At 48.3% G+C, this 5,698-nt stretch overlaps 1 long non-coding RNA gene across 1 annotated transcript; it reads left to right on the top strand.

The window, feature by feature from the left end:
* The first annotated feature begins 3,949 nt into the window (after positions 1-3,949).
* LOC134486456 (uncharacterized) lies at positions 3,950-5,357 on the top strand. The gene is made up of 2 exons (XR_015683848.1): positions 3,950-4,783; positions 5,133-5,357. It is a non-coding gene; the product is annotated as an uncharacterized LOC134486456 (long non-coding RNA).
* Positions 5,358-5,698: the final 341 nt, after the last annotated feature.

Here is a 5,698-nt window from a genome sequence, read left to right as displayed (position 1 = left end):
ATTCACATACTTCCTCTCCACCCCGTAAACTCTCTCACGGTGGCTCTCAGCTCCTTCCCTGTCAGCTCTAGTGACCTCCAGAGCGGCTGGAGGTGGCACAGACATAGCAGCAAGTTGCCCTCCGCAGAGAGTCTGTCCATGGGAGGCACTGGACAGGAACGAGAAGCCAGCAGGCGTGAGGAGAGGCCCTTGCTTTTCTGTTGCTAAAGAGGAGCCAGGAGGACAGTGTGTGGGGTTCTATCCGACCAGCTCCCTGTGGCTCCTCCAGTGGCAAAAGAGCTATGGTTTCCTAAAGTTACTAGTTTTTTTTTGTTTCACTTATGCATATGTGTGTGCGCGCACCTGCATGAGTTTATAGGCACCACGTTTATGCAGTTACCTGAGGAGACCAGAAGAGGGCGTTGCACCCACTGGCATTGGATTTATGGGCAGTTGTGAGTGGCCTGATGTTGATGCTGGCACTTGAACACCTCTGAATGAGCTGTACTAGGCTTTGGTCACCGAGGCCTTTCTCTAACCCCCTTTCTTCAGATATTAATCTTTAGGAACCTTTCCCTTTCCAAGTGAGCCCTATCAGCCCTTCTAACACCACTGTTCTTGTTTAGTGACAGGGAACACAGTCTAAGGCTCTCTGTGCCTGCCTGAAACAGCCAACAGCATCAGATAACCATGCTCCGCACCCATGCACACATACCCTAAGATACAGTTTAATTTATTATGCACAGTAAGGAATTGGGTCAGTAATAGAAGAGAACAACTATAAAACACATACAGTCATAAAAGTTGTTTAGAACTTAAACATGATGCACTACTTCTGGAACTTTCTGGAACATTCTGGAACTTTCCATTTAGTATTTTCAGACTGCCATTGACGATGGGCAGCTGAAACTGCCAAAAGTAAAACTACAGATAAGGGAGGGTCTATTGTATATTGGTGGCCAGTTTCTTGCATTAAATTCCTTACTTATGTTTGAAATAAGTGAGCAGGCCCCTATTTTTCCAACTGAGAAGACAGTTTTATGGGTCACCAGAGTTGGGTAAAGATTTGTGTCTCTCTCAGGAGATAAATGATATAAAGGCACAGCTGTGCTATCCTTCTGCAATTTTCTCTTCAGCATGACACATGCCCTTAGCCTTCAGCTAAAGCCCTAAAGTGTCCAGGTCTGTCTCAACCCTGGCCACTGCCCTTTGGACACGTTTCCTTTGGCCACTACCTGTGCCTGGTGGTTTCCACAACTGGAGACATGTTTCCAGCTAGGCTCCATCCAGAACATGAATGGTGGGGCTTTAAGCATCAGCCAATCCCATCCCAGGCTTCAAGGGTCTAACATGCTGTCTTAGTTTGCTGTTTGCTTGAACAGTAAGCACCTGACTGCTCATAGTTCCGAAAGCTAAACTTCCAAGGTCAGGTTTCGTCATAGCGGTGATAACACTAAGTAGCTCAGCTGGACTGGGTAGCATGAATCTGTAAAGCCAGCGCCCCCACGGGAAGATGAGACTTGGACAGGCGAATGCCTGGAAACTCAGGGGCCGGCTATCCTGGCTTAGGTGGCAGTGAGCAATTGGTTTCTGTGATAGTGGGTGGGTAGTTGTGGTGGCTGACTTCACACTGGAGAAGCTGAGAACCCAGTAGCTGCACAGTTCATGGGGCTGGATGCCTCAACAGTTCTAGTAAGGCTGAACACTAGAAGGTTTCTGGAGGGTCACTGTTGGAAGCCTGAAGAAGCTGGAGTCTGATGTTAGCTGAGGTTGGCAGCAGCAGCAGCAGCAGCAGCAGCAGCAGCAGCAGCAGCAGCATAGATGCACAGGCTGGCAAGCAATACTGTTCTCCTCCCCCACCTTGGGACCTTTTAACTTCTGGATTGTGGTGAGAAGGCACTGCCACTCTTGGAGGGGGGTGTCTTCCTGCTCAATTAATCCTTCCTAGAAGTGCCCCCATAAACCCATCCCCAAAGGCATATCCAATCAGATGGACAGTCACGATTGGCCATTATACCAGCACCTTTGTGGTTGTCTGCTGGGGAGTCCTCTTGGGAGAAACAGATATTTTAATATTCCTAATCTGAAGCTTGCAGGCAGTCTTCTCTGGTGTGAGGAGAAAGCCCTAGCAAAAGGCGGCTGGAACTCAGCAGGAACTCAGTGAAATAGCAAAATGGATGGAGAGAGGAGAGCTCCAAGGAGCTCTGCCACTGATCTTATACATGCTGTGACATCTGGAGATGAAGCATCTCCTTTGTGACTGTGAGGGATAAGCGAGAAGACGACAAACCAAAGGTGCACACAGAAGTGGGTGCAGCAGGGTTGGTGGGAGGGATGGGGGAATCCGCACTCCTTGGTGTGACTGCTACACTAAACTGACCCAGCATTCCTAGTGCATGAAATAGCTGTGTCTGTCACTCTCCAAGTCACTGTTACTGTGGTGTCCTGTTACTTGTTGTTAAGTGAATTTCACTGGAAACAGAGCTCTGGAATGAAGAGCTGGGAAAGTCAGCTCAAACGGCTTAGCAGACACCGACACCCTGTCTCAGTGTTTGCTTTAAGGGAAGTTGAGATGTAATTGTAAGTAAATGCTTGTTAACAGACAGGTGAACGGGTAGCGGGCGAGGTACCATCGTGTTAACAGACAGGTGAATGATAGCAGGATGGACACCTCCATGTTAAGAGACAGGTGAGCCATCAGTGCAGGGAGCGCCGATTTCTATGTGTTGAGAGACTCAGTTCTTATGCCTTTGGCTAACGACTGTGTACTTTGGGCCATCTTTTGTCGTCTGATCCCATATTAAGACATCATCTGACATTAATTGTTGGTTTCTCAGATTCTTTGCTATTCTGCAATGGCTCAAAGGTCACTAATAAAGACTTCTGGCCAGTTTATTAATAGTCACAGCTATTTTTACTTCCGCTTGTTGCGGTGCAGCTCTGTTGTAGTAATGGAAACACACGGACACTGTTTTCTTTCGGTGTCTTTTGTAGGAGCTGGGTAGGGAAAGGATTGTACAGGGTGTCTTGGCATCACCAGGATAAGTAGCTTTGGTGTTAGGCACAACTGCAAGTTGTCTCCTTGTCAAGATCTCTTTGTTGCAAGTGTGAGACTCCAATCCAAGCACACAGGGAATGTGTTAGCTCCAGAGACACGACTGCAGTGGTTACGTTCACAAAGTGTTGGCTCCAGCGGTTCTGGTGGGGCGCGCGCCCTCTCTGCTCTGTGCTCCTCCCCTTTGCTCTTGGTTTCTTTCCACTTACCTCTCTGGTTCTCTGATTTCGCCTTCTCATGGGCACACACACACACAATCCTCATCTCACCTTGTTTCTAAATATTCCGCTCTAATCCCATGCCTGCAAAATGGCAGCCAAGCTCCTGGTTGCTTTCACGTTTTCTGCGTAGCCTTTCCCGGTCCTCTAGCAACCTCGCGAGGTCCCTGATTGGGCTTCCCTCCGTCAATCACAGTGACCAAGATAAAAGATTCTGATTGGTTGTCCTGGGCCAATGCCTGTAGCAGTGGGTCGATCACGAGAAAGAGAATACTTCAGTCATGGATGGAGGGACATCCAGGGCAGTCAACAGAAGGCAGATAGGGATTCATGCTGGGCAGACATGTGGAGTGGCTGCTGCCACCACCACCGTCTCAGATCCACATATCCAAATTGGATAGCCAGAAGTCCCGTCCCCAAAGCAACCGGCATGTTTAATCCTCTGACCCCTCTGTGACTTTGAGGAAAGAGACAAACACGCTCACTCCCTTCCTATATGTAGGATCCGGGTTGAGACTATCTCGGAGACAAGGACTGGGCACAGGCTCTTTGAGCGACACACCCAGAGCATGAGGCTGTATTAGTGAAACGGGGAGCATTGATAAAAGTGTGTTAATGAAATCAGGAAATAGAACTCAGGTGCCCTTCCCCCAAGACCTTCTAAGAAGTAATACCAAGTTGTATCATTCCAAACTAGGTGTGGCAGCGCACACTTGTAAACCCAGCCGAAGCAGGAAGAGCTCAAGGCCAGCCTGGGCTGCTTGGAGGCTATGCCAGGAGTCATTTGTGGCCCATTTGACTTGACCGAGTGAAGGAGAACACAGCGACTACTCTCAGAGAGATGCAGGAGTTCAAGAGGCATCTGTGGGCAAAGCCTAGCCTGACCTCTGTTATGAAGGATCCCAAAGCTGGCCTGGGCCCCCCGTAGGCTTCTGCGGTCACCTGTTAATTGCTCCCTCTGCTTTTGGCTCAACCCTTAACCAGTGGGGCACACTGCAGCCCCAAAGGCTTCAGGGCTTTCACACCTTACAGGTTCTGGCTACACTGACTGGACTGATTGCTAGGTTAACAATAAAGATTTTTGTTGGGGGATGGGGATTTAGCTCAGTGGTAGAACGCTTGCCTAGTAATCGCAAGGCCCTGGGTTCGGTCCTCAGCTCAAAAAAAAAAAAAAAGTTTTTGTCTCCCGAACTGAGGATTCTAAATGTTTCCTCTGAAGCTCGCACCTGAGTCCTGCTGAGAATGTCTTGCTAAGTTGCTTACTCACTGGCCCTAATAAAAGAGCTTGGTAGTTCCTGGGGATAGTTAAAACCTTCAAGATTCTTCAGAAATAGAGACAGGGTGAGGTAAGCCAGCGCTTGATGTACTGGAATGTTCTTCAGATCAACTTTTGCCTGTGGAACTCATGATGGAGAAGCATTTCCTGTTATAAACGGAAGCCTGGCTATGATGGGGCCACTTTTCCAGCAGCTAACAAGCAGCCAGCAGCCTCCCCTGCAATCCGGCTTCTTCATTTTCTCAGATGTCAAAGGTAGATATCTTTTCACAGGCGTGAATACTTCCAAACGTCAGTTCTTGCAAATCAAGGACTGGCAAGGACTTTGGCTTTTTTCCTCGGGGCAGGGCGCGGGGTATTGCAGAGCAGAAACCTTGGTACAGGATGGCCAAGACAAAGGGGTTGAGCTCAGGTGTGTATTAATTTGGCAAAAAAGACAATTGCAGCTTTCCACTGGCTGTGGAGGTATCTCTGATGTAGCTGTGTGGCCCTGGGCAAATCAGTTAGTTACTCTCTCTGGGATCCGGCATTTGCTCAGAATGTGAGGGTTAATCAAGTGGCTGACTTGAGGTCCTTGATGCTGACTGTGTCTTCTCCTACACAGGGTGTTTTCTTCAGTGATGTCACCTTCCTTGGAATTCTTAACACAGCCATCCAGGAAGTCACTTGGAGAGCAATGTGAGCTGGCAGAATTGAAACCCGAATGTCATCCTTTAGCTCTAAATTGTCTTCTGTGAATGTGTAAACTACAGGGCTATAGACTATGCCCACCAGTCAAATCTGGACCTCTGCTTGTTCGTGTCAATAAAGTTTTATTAGAATAGTCAGATTACATTTCCAAGCTGCATGAAATACTTGTTTTGAGCTGCAGTGGCAGAGGAGGATAGTGGTTGGTGTGGAGACCCTTCTCTTTGGCCTGAAGAGTCTGGTTATTCCCTGCCAAATCCTTTATAAGGAGAGTTTGCCACCCTGGATATAAATCTCTCTCCTTGGCTCCAGCCTTTCCTTCAGGCCACAATGAGTCTCTTCTTTGTGCCTGAGATCTTTGGAGCTAAGCAATGCCCCAAGGGCTTATGGGCTGTTGGCATTCTTGAGTTGAGAGGAGGGAAAGAGAAATGCCAGGAGAGAAAATAGGAGGAATGAAAATGTTGTTGGAAAAGGGTGGGAAGA

Source organism: Rattus norvegicus, chromosome 3 (genome assembly GCF_021556685.1).
Source record: "Rattus norvegicus strain SHRSP/BbbUtx chromosome 3, alternate assembly SHRSP_T2T, whole genome shotgun sequence".
NCBI classification, from domain to species: Eukaryota; Metazoa; Chordata; class Mammalia; order Rodentia; family Muridae; genus Rattus; species Rattus norvegicus.
This window is presented reverse-complemented; position numbering and strand designations above follow the sequence as displayed.